The sequence below is a fragment of the Halyomorpha halys genome, unplaced genomic scaffold (assembly GCF_000696795.3).
Source record: "Halyomorpha halys isolate HHAL.00 unplaced genomic scaffold, Hhal_1.1 Scaffold106.1, whole genome shotgun sequence".
NCBI lineage: Eukaryota > Metazoa > Arthropoda > Insecta > Hemiptera > Pentatomidae > Halyomorpha > Halyomorpha halys.
Genome location: NW_027111449.1, coordinates 1457138 through 1474242, shown reverse-complemented (window position 1 = coordinate 1474242; position 17105 = coordinate 1457138). Strand labels below are relative to the sequence as shown.

The 17105-nt window shown below is 31.5% G+C and overlaps 2 long non-coding RNA genes across 3 annotated transcripts in view; one reads left to right on the top strand and one right to left on the bottom strand.

The window, feature by feature from the left end:
* LOC136796261 (uncharacterized) overlaps positions 1 to 17105 on the bottom strand; it is an 84119-nt gene that overhangs the window by 23001 nt on the left and 44013 nt on the right. Inside the window, exon 3 of the long non-coding RNA XR_010843946.1 lies at positions 774 to 917. This is a non-coding gene — a long non-coding RNA (uncharacterized lncRNA). The remainder of the gene's footprint in view (positions 1 to 773; positions 918 to 17105) is intronic.
* LOC106677656 (uncharacterized) lies at positions 6842 to 10712 on the top strand. 2 transcript variants are annotated; one of them, XR_001342634.2, is made up of 3 exons: positions 6842 to 6941; positions 8867 to 8945; positions 10418 to 10712. It is a non-coding gene; the product is annotated as an uncharacterized lncRNA (long non-coding RNA). The 2 variants fall into 2 exon arrangements; XR_001342635.2 differs by having other exon boundaries at positions 8867 to 9332.

Below are 17105 nucleotides of genomic sequence, written 5' to 3'. Positions count from 1 at the left end.
ATTTTTTAATTTTGGTATGAATGTGATCATTTATTACTTATTGCCCTATTACCTATTACTACTGCCCAAGGCTGCGGAAGTTTGAATAAATAAATTTATAAAAAATAAATAAACAACAAAATTCCATGTATATTTCAAATATTCCAATTAATATATAGTATCAAGAGCTATTAATATAATTATATTTTCACTAAAAATTAAATACAATCGTTGTCTAAGAAACATTGTAGGTTAGCCCACTTCTTGTTCTCATATTCCCATTCCCAAATTCCCAAACTAGCCAAGCCCATTTTTAAATTTTTACTAGAATTATTATTACACAGTTTTTGATAGATATTATTTTACCTCGTGATACTTTAGCACTAAAATTTGAATTAGTAAATACATTTTAAAATGTTAGCGATAGAATTAGGAGCTCAAAAATTTACAGTTACTATTTACAAGTTAGCAAGGATGGAAAATAGATTCTCCTGCCAGACCATCTTTTAAAAAATATAACCATTTGGACTTAGAGATTAGTCCTGTGGGGGTTGTGAAAAGCTAGTTAAGTCGAATTGTGTAAAATTGATTTAACTGTGTGTAAATCGTCCCCGGAGCATCTTTGATGTTGTGTCTACTCATCAATTAAATGCACAGCTTCGAAAATAATCTCAGTCTATACTCCTAATTTACAGATGCTGTATATCACTATTGCCATAATAATTAAAGTAACGTTAAGTTATAATTAAATTAATTTCATCAAACACACATATAGATAAATATGAATTACTTACCAAAAAGACAAGATCATTACTGGTCACAAATATGGTACATCATAACTAGACTGAGAAAGTAATGGAGGCACTCTTCACTAAGGCTGCTCCAGCTGGAGGTGTTCTTCCGCGTGCCTTCTGCAGAACTTGAGAACCTCTTGAATTCTGGAACAAATAATGCAGACTGTGAGTCAAAGCATATATAGTATTAATATAATAAAACATATTTTGAAGACATGAAAAATGTCTTCATATTTCATTCAAAATAAACACATCTTGAGGATAAATACGATCCATTAGAAAAGTATTAAGATACGAATTTTTATTATCTGATTGCTGTGACAGTAAAATATGAATGATATAAAAATCAGGAGAATTTGATCACTTCAGTCAGTCATGATATTTTGTTAAACGTACTTTTCAGGTTCAAAATATTTTATTAAATTGTTTATTCACTTAGAATTCACAAAAAAAATATTCCAATGAATATTTACAACATTTCATTTATCTTGTTTTTTTCCCAAATGGAGAATGGATTAATAAATTATTTACACTGCTTAAGTAGATAGAAGTATTTGATCTTTGGCATTGTATAAGCCAACAAGTTAATTTTTATGTTCAGATGAGCTGTATTATACACAAACATAACAAGAACGGTTTAGGGGTAATCTTAAGGAAAATAACCATTTAAACACTGTGAACAGAGACTCTTAAGAAACAACTTAGAGAAGGCCATTTAACTTTCAAGATTAGCCAAGTTAGTTACTGGCAAAGACGGGAGGAATTCGAACTCTGGTTGAAGTTTATTCCAGGAACGAGAAAAGGTCGTATAAAAGGTCATCAAAAGTGATCTTACACCAAGGTAACAAACTTACGAAACAGGATCGTCGAACTAACTTTTTAAATGATAAAAAAATTGCTAAATTTAGATAAATATTGCTTACATCATAAACAGACACATAGTTTAATCAACGTACTAAACGTATGCTCCCAACGGATCAGAAAGAGTGATGGAAGAACAACGGCGAAGGGTTTTGAAAACCAAAAATTGTGATTTTTTAGTACAGAATATATACAGTTTAAAAGACAGAAAGAACCGAAACCTTATTAAGAGAACATTTTATAACAAAATGCATTTCTGTCGAAGATCGCTAAGATATCGATTACTATAACGTTAAGTTCTTTAATATTCCGAATAAGAGCAAGGTATCGATACAATCGATAGAGAAATTAATAACTGAAACTAAAATAAGAAAAAGAGAGTTACCTACTGGCTAGGGGGGTTTTCAGCAGTCTAGAGTATTTGCTGATGTGGTATCTCCGAAGACTTTCCGAGAAAGATCTTGCTTCCATCGTCAAAAGACGAGAAAAACAAATTTGCGAAACTGTTAGATTTATTTCTACTATGTCGATCTTCATCAAATATAAGATCAATGTATAAAAAAATCAGTAATATATTTAATATTTTTGAACACGAGGTAAAACATTACTAGGAACCAAAATAATATTTTATTTTATTTGTTTTAGGAACGTACAAAAGAAAAAGTGCTCAGTGCAAGAATATCATATAGCCACATGACGTAAATTCTACAATAGAGCAGGTCAAAAAAATTCTACGATTTTTATTTAATGTTATTTGTAGATCACATTTCATAATTAAAGGTAAATATTTACCTAATATTATATTATATTATTGGAAATATGGTGAAGACAAATTAAAACAATAAATAGCTTAATAATAAAGCGAAGAAGCATTTTGCATCAAATAGTGTCTTCTAAATTGTCATATTTATGCTCTAAGCTATTAAACAAATGCAAAAGATAATTTAAAAAAACTCTTCTATAGTTAAGAAACGTGAATTTTCCAAAAATGCCTACATTAATGAAATAAAACAAACATTTATTAGAAAGCAACAACTCAAAACGTTTCGACTAGCGTTGAAAACCTTCATAGGACTCTAAAATATTTATTTCATGGCTTTTGCTTTCCTCATGAACATGATCGCGGCCCATAACATTGGTTCCTAATTAATGGTTTCTTTTACTATTTTGTATACTGTATTTGACCGTATCACGGAGTAAGTTATCCTCCAAATATATTAACACAGTACTTACTTAGTTGATCGACTTGATGGAACAAAAATATATTTTGACAATAGAGAGTAACCTGGAGTTAAATGGACCCTTAGAGGAAGCAGTAGAATGGAGGCGGTAAGCTGAATGGAAAAGTGAAGCCAAAAAGGTGAATGACCAGGATATGATGGACCAGGAGTATGGAAAGAGTTCAAGCCAATCACTGAAACCTTCTGTTTCAGTCTTGACTGCAATGGCGGACATTAAACGGGGTCCTCGATCGTTTCAAGGTAATTTTTATTTTATACAGGTTAGAATGTATATGCAAGCATGATCCAACTTCTGTTTTGTTTTGAGTTTTTCCAGAAAAAAAGGAGGGTTTTGCTGGAAATTATTAGGATTTATCTATTTAAAAGTAATAGTTAAAAAACTATCATATCATTTCAACCCTTCGGTATAATATAGACTTGCATCTATATAGCAGATACATCCTACTGGTCGGCGGATAATGATGGCGGACTGAATAATTGACGGCTGTAAAGTAGATCCGCCGTAAAGATGTAAGGGCGATACAGAGGAAGAACATGGTTGGGGCAGCTAATTCATAAATGAATTTTGATGCCTGCGAAGATACCTACTATAAATTTCATTGTTCTACAGTCCTTCAACCGGATTAGTTTTAGGAATCCTAACTCTATTATTTAGTCCACGGATTGGGAATAGTGTATTTCGTCAGTTAGCCATTTCAAAGGAAGTTTCATTCAAATATTATTTATGTTTTTACAATTTAAACTCTGAGAGAACACTACTGCCTATCAACTACTTAAAGGCTTAGCGGACACGTGTCACGAAGATAGGTTAATTTCCGGTTTGAGACAATTGGTAAGTGAAAGGCTATTTCGAAGTTCACTACTCTAAGATAGAAACAAATTCGAATGGACTACCTGACAAAAAATATAGTTGTAGGTTTATTACGAAAAATCTGACCAAACCGCTCTCACTACACATTTCAGACAAACAGGACATAGTTTTAAATTTGATACACCTAAAATCATACATCGGGGAATAAACAACTTCAAGCAAAATCTAAAAGAATTAATTACAATAGAAAAATATGAGCATAGGGCTATCATAAAAAATCAGATGTACTAAATATTAATAAACAAAATACAAAACAGATATGACGGATTGTAGCTTTGTAATAAAATGTTAAAGAAATTCATTGTTCTAAAAAACTGGTTTTTTTTTATCGTTGTAGGCATGACGTCGCAACAATTGAGTTGTTTTATTGACTAATTTCTTTTCTTTTTTTCGTACCCTTCATTAAGAGTAATAGAATTATTATTTAATACGTAAATAATACAAGAAATATATTATGTATACTTTAGTTCGTCTAAAGTATACATAATATATTTCTAGTCATTTGTACTCGCTTTACATATACTAAAATTATTGACTGATCCTCAAGATCCAAAAATATATCCATGTAGGAGCGGGTGATCTAGTAGGTATGAAGGAACTGGACTCAGGTTCGAATTCGCTGATAAGAGAAGACATGGGGGAAAAGGAGGAAATGCTTCGTTTCCTGAAGCATATAAATGCTTTTGAAAAGACTCAACTACCAGTTTTGACTTACATTACTTTTGCATTCAACGAAGTGTTTATTATACAATAAATAATTTTAACAACTCTATTCTTAACCCAATGAAGATCATAGTATAACGTAATAACAAAAACACGATACAATAATTACTTTAACATATTGGACGATGAGTGAACAATGCTAGAGAAGCGACAGAGAAGCCTAGAGCGGTTAGTGCAATTAGGCTGCCCCTAATAATAGCCGTTGCCATGCACTCGTCGCTGCCCTATTTCTAATTTTAGCTCTAGTTAGGTCTCTTCCCGTCGGCTCAGGGGACTTCTCCATTGTCCCGATAATAGTCATATCGTATCCAACCATTTCATACTACCAATATGGATTTCGACTCCAAAGTTGATACCAATACTATGATGTGACTGAAGGATAGGGACTTGGAAGTCCGAGAGGCGCAGAGTGGAACGAGTTTTAGGACGTGCCTAAGTGGGCGACAGCGATGATCACTAAATCGGGCAAAGATCAATCAAATAAAGGAAGTATAATTGAGTGTACTAATTGGACTATGCAAGTTCAATAAGGACATTCATCTATATTCCGTAAGTTTGGTTTTCTCTAAGTCAGACTAAACAACAATCAAACATACGGAATACAGTTAAGTGTTATCATTGAATAGAATGACAAACGTATGGCAGCTTTCACGCCATACATCAGACGTCTCAGGTGTTCTCAATATAGATGGGATATTGAATGTAAAATAGAGACATTGATATCGGTGAACAATGTCAATGTCATAAATATATCGGGGTAGTTAGGACCATTATGGTCTTTTTTTGTGTTGCACCCAGCGTTTTGATTCTTGCGTTCATGTACAAGAACGGATTCCAATGTGGACACTCTAGAATTTTTATTCATGATAATAACGGTTAAGTCCTTTTTAGTATTGCTGAATATTTTAGTATTCAGTGAAAAACATTATAATCAATTGCGAACTGTAAATCAGCAAGACTTATTTCATGGTGGAGTATAGACTTATCTATTAGTTTAATAAATTAATGCTTTAAAATGTTCGTATGCACAAACATTAATATGTTAGTAATATATTTGAATCTATTACGAATCGACGGTTTGAGCGAAATGTTACCACAGACCAATTAGTATCTAAGGATTTGTGCATACCTGGTCACACTGTAGGTTCCTTGAGCGTTAATTTGTTTTCATCTAATAGTGATAAAGTTACAATAATATATCATAATTTTTTAATATTAATCTTTGTAAATATTTCTTCTACAGAGATAATCTATTTTTAATTGTAAACAAATATTGATCCGTATGTAGCAATATTAGTTTATTTTATTTTTTCTTTATTTAAGTATTTTATAAATTCTAACTCTTTGTAACTATTTACCACCTCTTATTGGATATTTTACCAGTTGGAGAAAATTTCTTGAAAACAAAAAATTTAATGACAAAATAAAATACAGCAGTGGAATTGCAAATGTTATTACTCCCAGGATAATATTTGTTACAATATCTTATACGTAATGACTTTACGTCGAATGATCAATACCCTGTTTTCGACATTGGAACGTCATCGAAGGGATTTGACGAACCGGGATACGGCAGGGCCAGCCGAACCCTGTTAGCTCAGCTGCTATTTAACTCTGTCGTCAGTTAAATCTTCTCGGGTTTTTAACACATGCTCAAGGCTAGGATATTTAAATACGGTCCAAGTTCACTCGTCCCGCGGGCAAGTATTTCTTTCTTTTTAAAACAATCCCTGAGTTAAATACCAAATTAAATTACTCAGTTATGTTTTCTGGATGATAAAAAACTTAGTTTCATGCAACCTATAATTACTTCTAAATGCTGTCATCCACACTATTCCCAGATTCCGAAAAAATTCTATTTTCTAAATACAGAAAGCAGCTGCTAAAATTTGCTACATCAATCAGCCTATACTGCCAAAAAATCCAAAAAGAGTTAAATTATATATTAGACAAGAACACTTTCAAACCGAAAGAATTTAGAAGAACAAAGCACACATTTTTCTATGTTCTTTGTATACTTTCAATTGTCTTTGTATACTTTCAATTATTCCAACTTATTTTTTTAGAACATTTTCTCCTTTGTGTTTTAAAGTAATTTTAGTGTTATTTTATACTTCTGAATTAATACTCAAAATTGAATAGATCATTGTTATACAGATAATACGACAATTTATAGCATGTGATTAGAAAGATGCATTAAGACCATTCCATAGGGTTACTACGGAAGAGAAAATAAAAGTAAAATGCTCACTTGTGTCGAATTCATTGGTATATCTTTAACAAATTGCCTGCATTTGCTTCAGCCGGCCTACCTCTTTGTTGAACGACGCGTTACCGAAAATCACAAAAGATTAGACATTAAGTGTAAAAAAGCCGTTTTATTACACTTACAGCATTGTTGGTTAATAATTTTTCGAGTAATTGATAGTAGGGAAACGCAGTGTGTATATCCAGTTGCCATTGGGTGTGAGTGTAAGTCGAGCTAGTGTATTATTATTTTTTTATATGATTTGTTTATAGTATCTATATGCACCCTTGTACATTACATTACTTTATAAATAGTTTATCTTAATTAAAGTTAATTAATAAAATGGATATTTTTGCTAATACATTTGTTCATTGGAAGAACCTTGATCTGAATCCAATAATATTATTATATATATTGTTCGAAATAAAATTTAAAAAAATATATTGCTCCGGATAAAATTTAAAAAAAAATCAAATTAACTTTTTTTAACCCAAGATTTCTGTTTTAGTTTAATTTTAACACAAACATTTTATAAAATAAATATTACACAGCAGATTCTTAAAAACATTTTCCAGATTCATCCGACCGGAAAATTTGGAAGGAACCCCCGGCACAATAGTACGCGCACCCATTAACAAAGGATACTGCACACGCCTGGATTTATAAAAAGAATAATTTAAAATTAAGGATTCTTTCTGTTTCAATTAGACAATATTTTATTTAGTTACGAACACGATTTCTGTCTTAAATCGCTTCGGCTAAATTATCATTTTTTAAGATTTATTTTGAAAACAACTTCTACCTCATTCAATCAATTGATATGACTAAAAATAATCCATCCCAGAATATGGACTTCCATTCCAGCTAACATACACTATACAGTAATTGTATACGAAAAGAGACAATTGCATATTAATATTTTTTTCAATATTTTATATAAAGGGCAAAGTTGACAATATTTAAAAAAAAAAAATAAATAGATTCCATTAAAGTAAATTTAAAGAAAAACTATAAAAGATTTTAGATGGCTTTAGTACTTTTTTTCAGTGAGGTATTGGAAATGGAGAACTGAAGCGACGGAATCCTCGTCCTCAGCTAGCGGAAGGGGGAAAGGTGAATTATTCATCCACAACCTTCTGGAAAAAATAAGTTGGGAAAATACTTTCCCTCTAAACTTATCTCACTGGGGGAGAGTTTCCTTTCAAGCAGATATAATAACTGGTTTTAAATATTCCGGATAACTGAGAAATATGGACTATAGGAGGAAAAAATGATATAAATTCTAGGAATTCCGAAGTAAGACAAGATTTTACTCCTTGATTGGAAAGATATAGAACTTATTTACTAAAAATTGTCTATACTTTTTGTGATATAATCCGAGAAAATATTTTTAAAAATGTCGAAATAAATTTATTAAGAATAAATAGGATTTTAAATCTGAGTGCTAGGGGCCCAATTTTTTAATATTTACGTTCAAAATAATTTTTAAAAAACATAAAGTAATACAAGATAGTATAGGACAAAAAATAATTACAATTACTGGCATTTGAAACTAGAAAATGAAATTATCGTCCTTTTACTAGATAACGCTTGTTCTGGCAGAAACCAGAACGGGGTTTTAGATTTTAAGAGAAATATTTGCGGTTTTTTTTCAATTTTTACTGAATAGCTACAAAACTATAAGCATGGTAGAATAGCTAGTCTTATTATAACAACCATCCAAAATTAGCTATTTTTCCAAAAAAGGTCGACTATTATTTTGATAAATATCGTCAAAACAATTTTTTCAATATGATAAGTCTTGGGATTGAATTTGAATCAAATTTAATTAGGTTCCATTTCAGCCTGAGAATTAAAATTTAGTCTCAATGATTCTTTTAAAAATCACCTGGTGCCTAAACAAAAATATTGAAAAGTAATATTGGATTGAAAAAAAAAATGTTTTAATAGTTATTATTATTATTTTTTATTTATTTAATTATTAATTTTTTATAATATTTTATATTTTATATAATTCCAAGAAAATTAATAAACACCAAATTTTGAATACAATTAATTTCTATGAATTGTATATACCTGGTTTGAATTTTATATTTGTATCCATTAGAATAAAAAAAAAATTTGTTCTCAATTGTATTTTTTTTTACAGATTTGGAAAAATAACAAGAAAAACTGAGACTGACAATTAGAAATCATTCTTGGAAGGCACACAAAGACAAAAGACAAAGGTACAGAACAAGAAGTTGCTGAACAGTATACTTAAGAACATCTTCGACACGTGTCCCAGACCGGGTATGACACGTGGAGACGACAGCGACCCATTTTCCCGCCCCGTAACTATTTTTACACCGACCAGACGGTGGCGGGCTTTTTAAATAATTACCGCCGCTACGTCATCAGGCGGCGTCTAAAATTAGTGGCGCTGTCTGCGGCTAGCGAGGAAGTGACATCAAATAGATCAAGGGGTCCCCAAGGAGGATCGAAATGGGTTCGATCCCCGGCGACTAAAATAGAAACTTATAAGGAAGGACGATGACATAAGACCCTTCAGTAACAGAGGAAGAAGCAACGATATAAAAATATACATAAGCTTAACTTATAAGGAAGCTATACTTGTAAGGAATAGTTATCTCGATAATAATTTATGTATTGATCTTTAAAAAATCTTCATTTTGAATGATACTCAATAACAGCCTAAGATCAGTGAGACTTAACTTCTGGTCAAAATAAACATATCTAATTCTACAAAGTTATAAGATAGTCCAGTTGAGTCATAGTTATAATCCTAAATTATCATAACATAACTAACGATATCGAAGGTTACGCCCATGGAACAAACACAGATAATCTGATTCCATATATTGGAGGAACAGAAAATGTATAGTGAATATAGTAACTGTTAGTGTCATATTTAGTCTTACGGCCTGAAAATAGTGACATACCAACCGTCATTTTATTCGATCCGATATTACCTAAATAAGATAGAAATGTGCCCATGTTCTTATTATCAGAAAAATACTTTTCATTTTAAAGTTAGTAACCAGAACCACGATCCTAATAGGTCCCTAAACTCCAACGGCCCAGAAATAAAGTTTATCACTCATGTCAAAATAAAGTGATGTAGTTAAATAAATCGACTTAAAAGAAGCAGTACATGATATTTTTATTAAAAAATCAAGAAAATTAGGAAGCTCTTGTAAATGTTGAGGATTTTTCTATTTGGAAGTTCCACTATTATTAGACAATTTTCACTAACCTAAAACTGCTCATAGACCTAATTTCTGACTCTTAATTTTGTTCAATAATTAAATGCAATTTTTTAAGTTATTTAAGTTGGTGTTAGAGAAGTCCCTTTTGGGCTCTCAAACTCGTTTTTGACTTTTCACGTTTTTTTTGTTGTTTTTTTTACGAACCCTCTAAAACAGAAATAAAAGTGAATTAATAAGTGCATTACAGTGAAAAAAGAAAAGTAATTCGTGTTGTGTCTTACCTTTTACTACCTTTGGTATTTTAAGGTTACCTGTTATGTTTAATATCACATATGAGCTATCTATGCGTTTTTGGTGGCTTTGCGCATCAAAAGGTGCTTCCTATTTGAGTTAGAGAGTTGCAAATTTGATTTTGAAATGCTTTCCTCAATTTTTACCTCTTCTCCACCATTTCTGTTTTTAATTAAATAATTAAATCAGTTTTCTTCTAGGTTTATAACATGAGAGGATTACACCACCTTAATGAAAGGACTCAGGAGCTCAAGATTTTTTTCCAATAAAGAATTTTATTCAACAGGGAGATATTTACCTTTCCGCTCACTAGATGTCGGTAAAAAAGAGACAGGTGCAAGCCCGCAGCAGGCAGATAAAGGAAGATAGGACACAGGTATAGTTATGCCACACTATTCCATCCTCTGTCTTTATGTTTCTGGGATATATTAAAAAAGGACTTAAATAAATTTAATTTTTTTTTTTTTTTACTTATTTTTAATATAATAACAAATTATAGGCCATTCTATAATTTCGATGCTATTTCAGTTGTAGAGCTGTTTAAAATTGATAAACTCAATGAGAATGACTTTTTTCTGTTATCATTCCCTTGGCTTACACTTTTTATTCCTTTCGAGTTTCAATAATTAATAGTTATGTAATTATAAAATGTAAAAAGCTAGTTTTGAGCAAAAAGTTGAGGAATTTCTGACTTAAATCGTCAACGGCACCAGTTTCAAAGTAAACCTAAAAAAACTGTCATATAATTCAGCATCCTTTAATTATTATTTAATTTATAAAATATAATTTGAACTTTAAGCCAGACACATCAATCACCATAACATGTTTTACCTCTGTCACACGGGTATTCGGTCACTCCCATGCACGTTATTAAAATGCCTGTTAATATACATAAAGAGAAATTTCGTTCTGAAAGGTGACCATAAAACACAGGAAACACATAGTCTTGTTTGTCTTCTTAACTAACTTCTTTAGTTACTTTAAAAATATAAAACTATGTGTAAAGTGTTTGAGTATTTTTGTGGTCATTCCCTAATCTTCAATACAGGTGAGACTTAAATTTTGAATATTATACAGTTGCGTAGGTTAGTAGTTCAGGACCTTTTTAAATACATAGTAAACTTATTTTGTGAAGTTTTTCTTACGTGCATAAATTAAACATGGTTGATTTGTCTGCTCCTAGGCGGTCACTCTCAAACCCCAGGAAAATTCTTGTGGGGCTCGGAAGCGAGGGGAGGGACAAATGGTTAATTTTCTACCAATATATATTATTATAAAAACAAAAAAATATTTTTATTTTCGTGTTTAAAAGGGACCCTTCCTATTTGAGCTAGAAATAAAATTTTTAAAAAAATATCCCACAGTGTCAGTCAAAGAAAATTTACAAAAATGGTATTTGCATTTTTCAAAATTAATATTTTGTAGGTGTGTAATGATTACCTACTAGGCCAATATTATTAAACCAATATTTTGTGTACTCAAAAATAGATTTCCTAAGCACATACTTTTTTTTATGCATCAATTTCAAGAAAACTAAGTTAGTGTGTGCCTGTTTAAAGTTGTCGAACAGAATTTCCTGAAGCTAATACAAGTTTTCAAAATGGAAACAATCGAGTTTAATTTTTTGGAGAAATTTGGTACCTAAATAGGTTCGAATTTTGGAGAATGACTCTTATATGTTATCAAGTATGTCTATATTACCAAAATTTTAAGTTTTATCTCTTTTATTATCAGAGAACTAAATATTCCAAACGAAGAGAAATTTCTTATACGTACTATTAATTCAAATTATTCCCTTTCATTTAAATTTTAAACAGCACACTTATGAGTGAAATGAGAAGATAAAAATTTTATGAATTGTTACGCTAAAAAGAAGAGAATAGATGGACCCATCGTAAATCAGATCGATTGTAATTATTGTAGTTTTATAACAAACAAGTGGGAGGTCACACATTAAGGACGGTTTTAATCACTGTCACCGGTTAACCACAGTCTCTCTTAACATAATATTTAATTAATTGTTTGTTTAATCCGAAAACATTTATTTTTTTATTTATTAACATCTATTTTTTAATAGAAAAAACCTTCGTAAAAATATTAAACAATTAATAATAAATTTTTCATCGATATAACTTGGAATTAGATGCTAAAATGTACCAAGTGTAATTTCAGGTTCATAGGTTAAGTTATGAAGTGAGTGGAAAATGTTCTTATATACATCAAGAAGCTAAATATGCAACGGGATTCCATCTTTGCTAGTAAGTACTGGTCCGATATAGATATTTATCTCGTATGAACCTTAATTATCTTTTAAAGTCAAAAATGGTTATAATCTTCCTAATGTATATTTTCGAGTTATTTGAAATTTTTTTTTTATTTCAGAAAAACTTTTTTTTAAGCCACTTTGAGTTTGAGTACGTATACACCATAAGGAGAACCACCATTAATAATTTCTGATTCATAGATATTATCGTTTTTGAGATAAAGATTAATAAATATGTGAATGAGTGGTATTACTGACATCAGATCCATACATACAGGTTTATCATATCAGGTATCGTCATTGATTCGTCAATGAAAAGCGAACAAATAAGGGAATAATTTGTTATATGATTGGATATTGAAGGTTCCGTACGGTCGTGGTGCGGGTGGGAGCTGCGAAAAGGAACTTCTAAAAGTTGGCTTACCGTTAATATTATTTTTAACTAGTAGGTCAACATCTTGGCAACCGGAAGTGTCGTGGAATAAAGTAGAATCCGACTCCCCGCCGCGATCGTCACCACAATCACATGCATATGTAAATAGTTGATTGGCGACCCCAAGTTTGTTTACGGCAGCGGAACTATTGTTCACGTTGGTCTCTCGTCTTTGCGGCACGTGTACGGATCTTGACCTAGTAATGTCGGCTATTGCAATGCAATGAGTAGGGCTTGTGGTGTCTTGGCAAACTCTGAAAGGGACATACCGGAGCGGTAACCGCCTTATATGATTCAGGTGTGTGCTAACTTAACTTATCACAACCCTGATTTTTTTGTTTATAAAAAATAAACAATTTCTACAGATAGTTTATTTAGCTAGCTTTTAGATACTTTTCTCGTTATTGAAATATAATTTTAAAACGTTAAATCTTATACATTACCATAAAGAATAATATTATTATAAAATTTTAGGTAAAAAACTTAATATAACACCAATAACTCGAAAACATCATATGAAAATTGTCTCTGTAATGTGCTCGGAGAATATGTTTGAGGTAACGCGAAAATAAATTTCTTATAATAAATCGAAATTGAGATTAATTGAGTTTTTACTATATCGATAACAACACATATGCTATATAGTTTTAAATCCTTCAGTGGCCCCCAAGGATCAAATAAGGCACTATTCGGTATGTGGGAGTTGTCTAGGGAGTGATATTTTTATTAACATGGCGACTTTAAAGGTTGTGCGTACCTCTAAATCTCTCTGCATATTGAGTTAAAGGATTCAAAACTTATATGTGGCTTGGATTGGTGGTACAGAAATGGATCCACCTTCAATAAAAACCATCCAAAAAATTTCTTTTTTAATCTTTTACATATTACTTTAGCTTCACTTATTTCCAGCTCCGTTTTATAGTTAAACAAAAAAAATAGAAATCGCTGACTACCAAAACCTCACAAATTTCGATGTGAATTGGGTTTGTGACAAAGAAATGCCTATTCTATCATTTTTATATCTGTAAAAATTTACTCATTTAAATTTTTTTTTGTTCACCTTCACAGCCTCTCCAAATTGAATCATAGAGATGGAAATGTTTAAATGAATTCATTAGGTAATACAGAAGTGCCTTTTGAAGGTCTTTACTTTTTTTCTCACCCACTTCCATAGTTTTTGTGTTTTTTAAGAGCATTAGTAAAACAATCAAATCTATTTTTCATAAACAAAAATGGATGGTGGGAAGGAAAATATAATCTAAGTGACAGAGTTCTGCTGTAAATCCTATTTTTTTTTACAATACATAACCACACTGATTTAAAATATTAAATACCAACTAGTTTTGTCGCTTGCTTGGAACTTAATTAATTAAGTGTTTCAGCGAACGATGTAAAGTGTGCCAAGCTAACTAGGTATGCCTTAGTATATGCACTGCAGGTAAATAAAACTTTCAATTTGAGTATATCTAGTCCAGTATACCTTCACAATAAATGCTCCAGTTTATATCTTCAACATGTTGGGATTCCGTGAGCTTTAGGTTATGGCAAAAGGATGGGTACCTATCTATCTCGGGCCAAGTGTAAAATAATTGGAATAAAGAAATCGCTACAAATAGTTTTATAACTGAAAATTGATTTTTTTTTTATTGCAATGAATGGATTCATGGGGACGCTTGACTCGATGTTAAACGTGGTTTCGATTGTAGATTTCAGTTACTGTTAATCTAAAAGGAAACATGAGCTGTTTCATGTCATTTCGATCTTGTAAGAGGATTTCATGTTAATCTATATTCAAGAAAATCGAGATAGCTCTTTTGTTTAATAAGGATAAACACTATATTATTAAAGAATAATCGCAGTCACTGGTTTAGAAAAAGCTAATTATCTAAATTAGACCTATAATTTCAAACCTATCGTTAAATTTTATTCTCTTTCAATGTTAGTTTCTTTCAAATTGACTTTAAAGGTCGATGACAGACGCAGCAGATCCGAGTGTTTCCTACGAAGATACAGGAAGTACAAAGCGAGCAGAGGAACGGCCCGAAGTCCCTAAAACTATTCCTGGCGCTCGCCCTAAAATAGTCCTAAATATTATATATAAATACACACTCCGACAAGAGCCCTATTCCTGTAGAAGACCGTAAACACCTTGGGGACTATATATACGCGTGTTAGCTGGTACACGTGATGGCTAGAGCACGTGTTCCGAAGAACCCTAATAGCTAACACCGGGACCGGACGCAGCTGTCCTGGGGCTCTGAGGTGCCTCTGGGGTTCGACTATTTCAGGACCGAATCTTTACTGCTTTTCGTTATCTACCTTTCAACTTTGAACTTCTGCTGGAAGCTACCATGTCTGAAGCAACTATGATCAATGTACATCACATAGAAAGAGCTCATGATTTTATTGGGAAAAATAACGACTGTTTCCAAGCTAAATAAAATAGTTCCTACTCATAAACATCATGTTAATTAGGAAAATAACTGGTTTTTTTTTATAATGGAAATCAGGACATCTTTGACTTTGGAAAATATTCCTTAATCTTTATGCGGAATTTCATAAGAAATATTAGTGATAGTTTTTAAAATTCAGGGCCATCTTTACCCTGTGGGCCCACAGAATCCTTGGCCTCGCGGTCCATAAAGTCCCTTTACTCCTCTCATCGATAAATTAAACCGAATCAAGAATCAAGAAGGAGAACGATTGCTTCAAGAGAAATTGGACAGACTATCACTGACGTTGATGGAAACTGAGGTATTTAAACAAATATACTATAAAATAAAGTAATTCATGATTTTGCTATTCAAAAACAAAGAAAAGTACCTCTTTAAAATGCTTCTTACTTTTCAAATCAAATACGGCTAAGTGTTCAGGATTTTCCCGGGAAGATTATAGGTTGGCCTGACTTCTTAGGTAAAAAAAATGTTATTGACAAAATTAAGCATTTTTGGCGCTTGGCTCAAAAATTATAAATTTTTCATGGTTATTATATGCTAATCGAATTTGTATTTTTCTGAAGAATAAGAAAAAAATATTATTGATCTTTCTAAATGATTTTTTATTCACCAAAAATTTAGAAAACATAATGAGGATTTCAGTAAAGTAGGTGATTCATGATTCTCAAAAACATCCTTATTTTCGTTTCATAATATGTTGTAACTTTGCGAAGATGCGCATTAAGATGCCAAGGAATGGAGAGCATAGGTAAGAGGTTCGACCAATCAACACTCGTTTAGCCCTGATTTATTTAGAGCAGTAGAGACCTCTATACCGAACCCTCGTCACGTAGGCGAGTGACTCAGCGGGACATTCCATAAAAGAAGATGGTACGCCTACTCCCCAGATTGTAGCCTACGGTACAGCGCTATTTCTTTTAATTACTATCTTTAGCCTCCTCAAGGGTGGGTCTCATTATGAGGTCCCTTCAAGGGGCCGCCTTCATGTTTTAAACAAGGAAAATGAGAAGGAAATTAATGTAAACATATGAAAAAAAAAACAACGAATCAAAATGCAAAGTATCGGGTGAAAACAATATTTTCAAAACAACTAAGTTTTTTTAAAACTTTCTCCTTGTTTCCCTCCCAACAGATATTTATTTCAAGTTCAATACATGTACACAGATTTTCATCAAAGCATTCATTGCAAAATTCATGGAAATAGCGTACACTGGCTCATAGACAGTAAAAACTATTTTTATTTTATATATGTATATATAGTTGACCGTAAAAATTGATATATAAGAAGATGGTCAGCGTTGCGGTCATCTGGCAGGTCTAAAATAATTTTTTTTTTAATAATTAAGACTCCAAGTAAAATACTAAAATAGATTTCAACTGCGCCCAACTACGTTTTTGATTTTGTAAATTGAAATATTAATTTTATTTTATTACTTTTGAAGGAGTGTTAATTTAACATGGCATAATTATTGTGTTGTGAATCACCTCTCTATGGTTTTATTTATTTTGGCTTTTAACCTTCTTAGAATTAATATAAAATGGGATAAAATATTACATAGAAAATATTTCATATCGTGAATTATATGTTTTGCGATTGAAATTGAAAACGAAATGAAAAGGTCATTGAAATTTCAAGCCTAAAAGATAATTGAAAATTTGAATAACATCGACTTATAAAGGTCCCTCACCATTTTTATAGGATAAATAAATAATAACTTGTACATATATATATTATA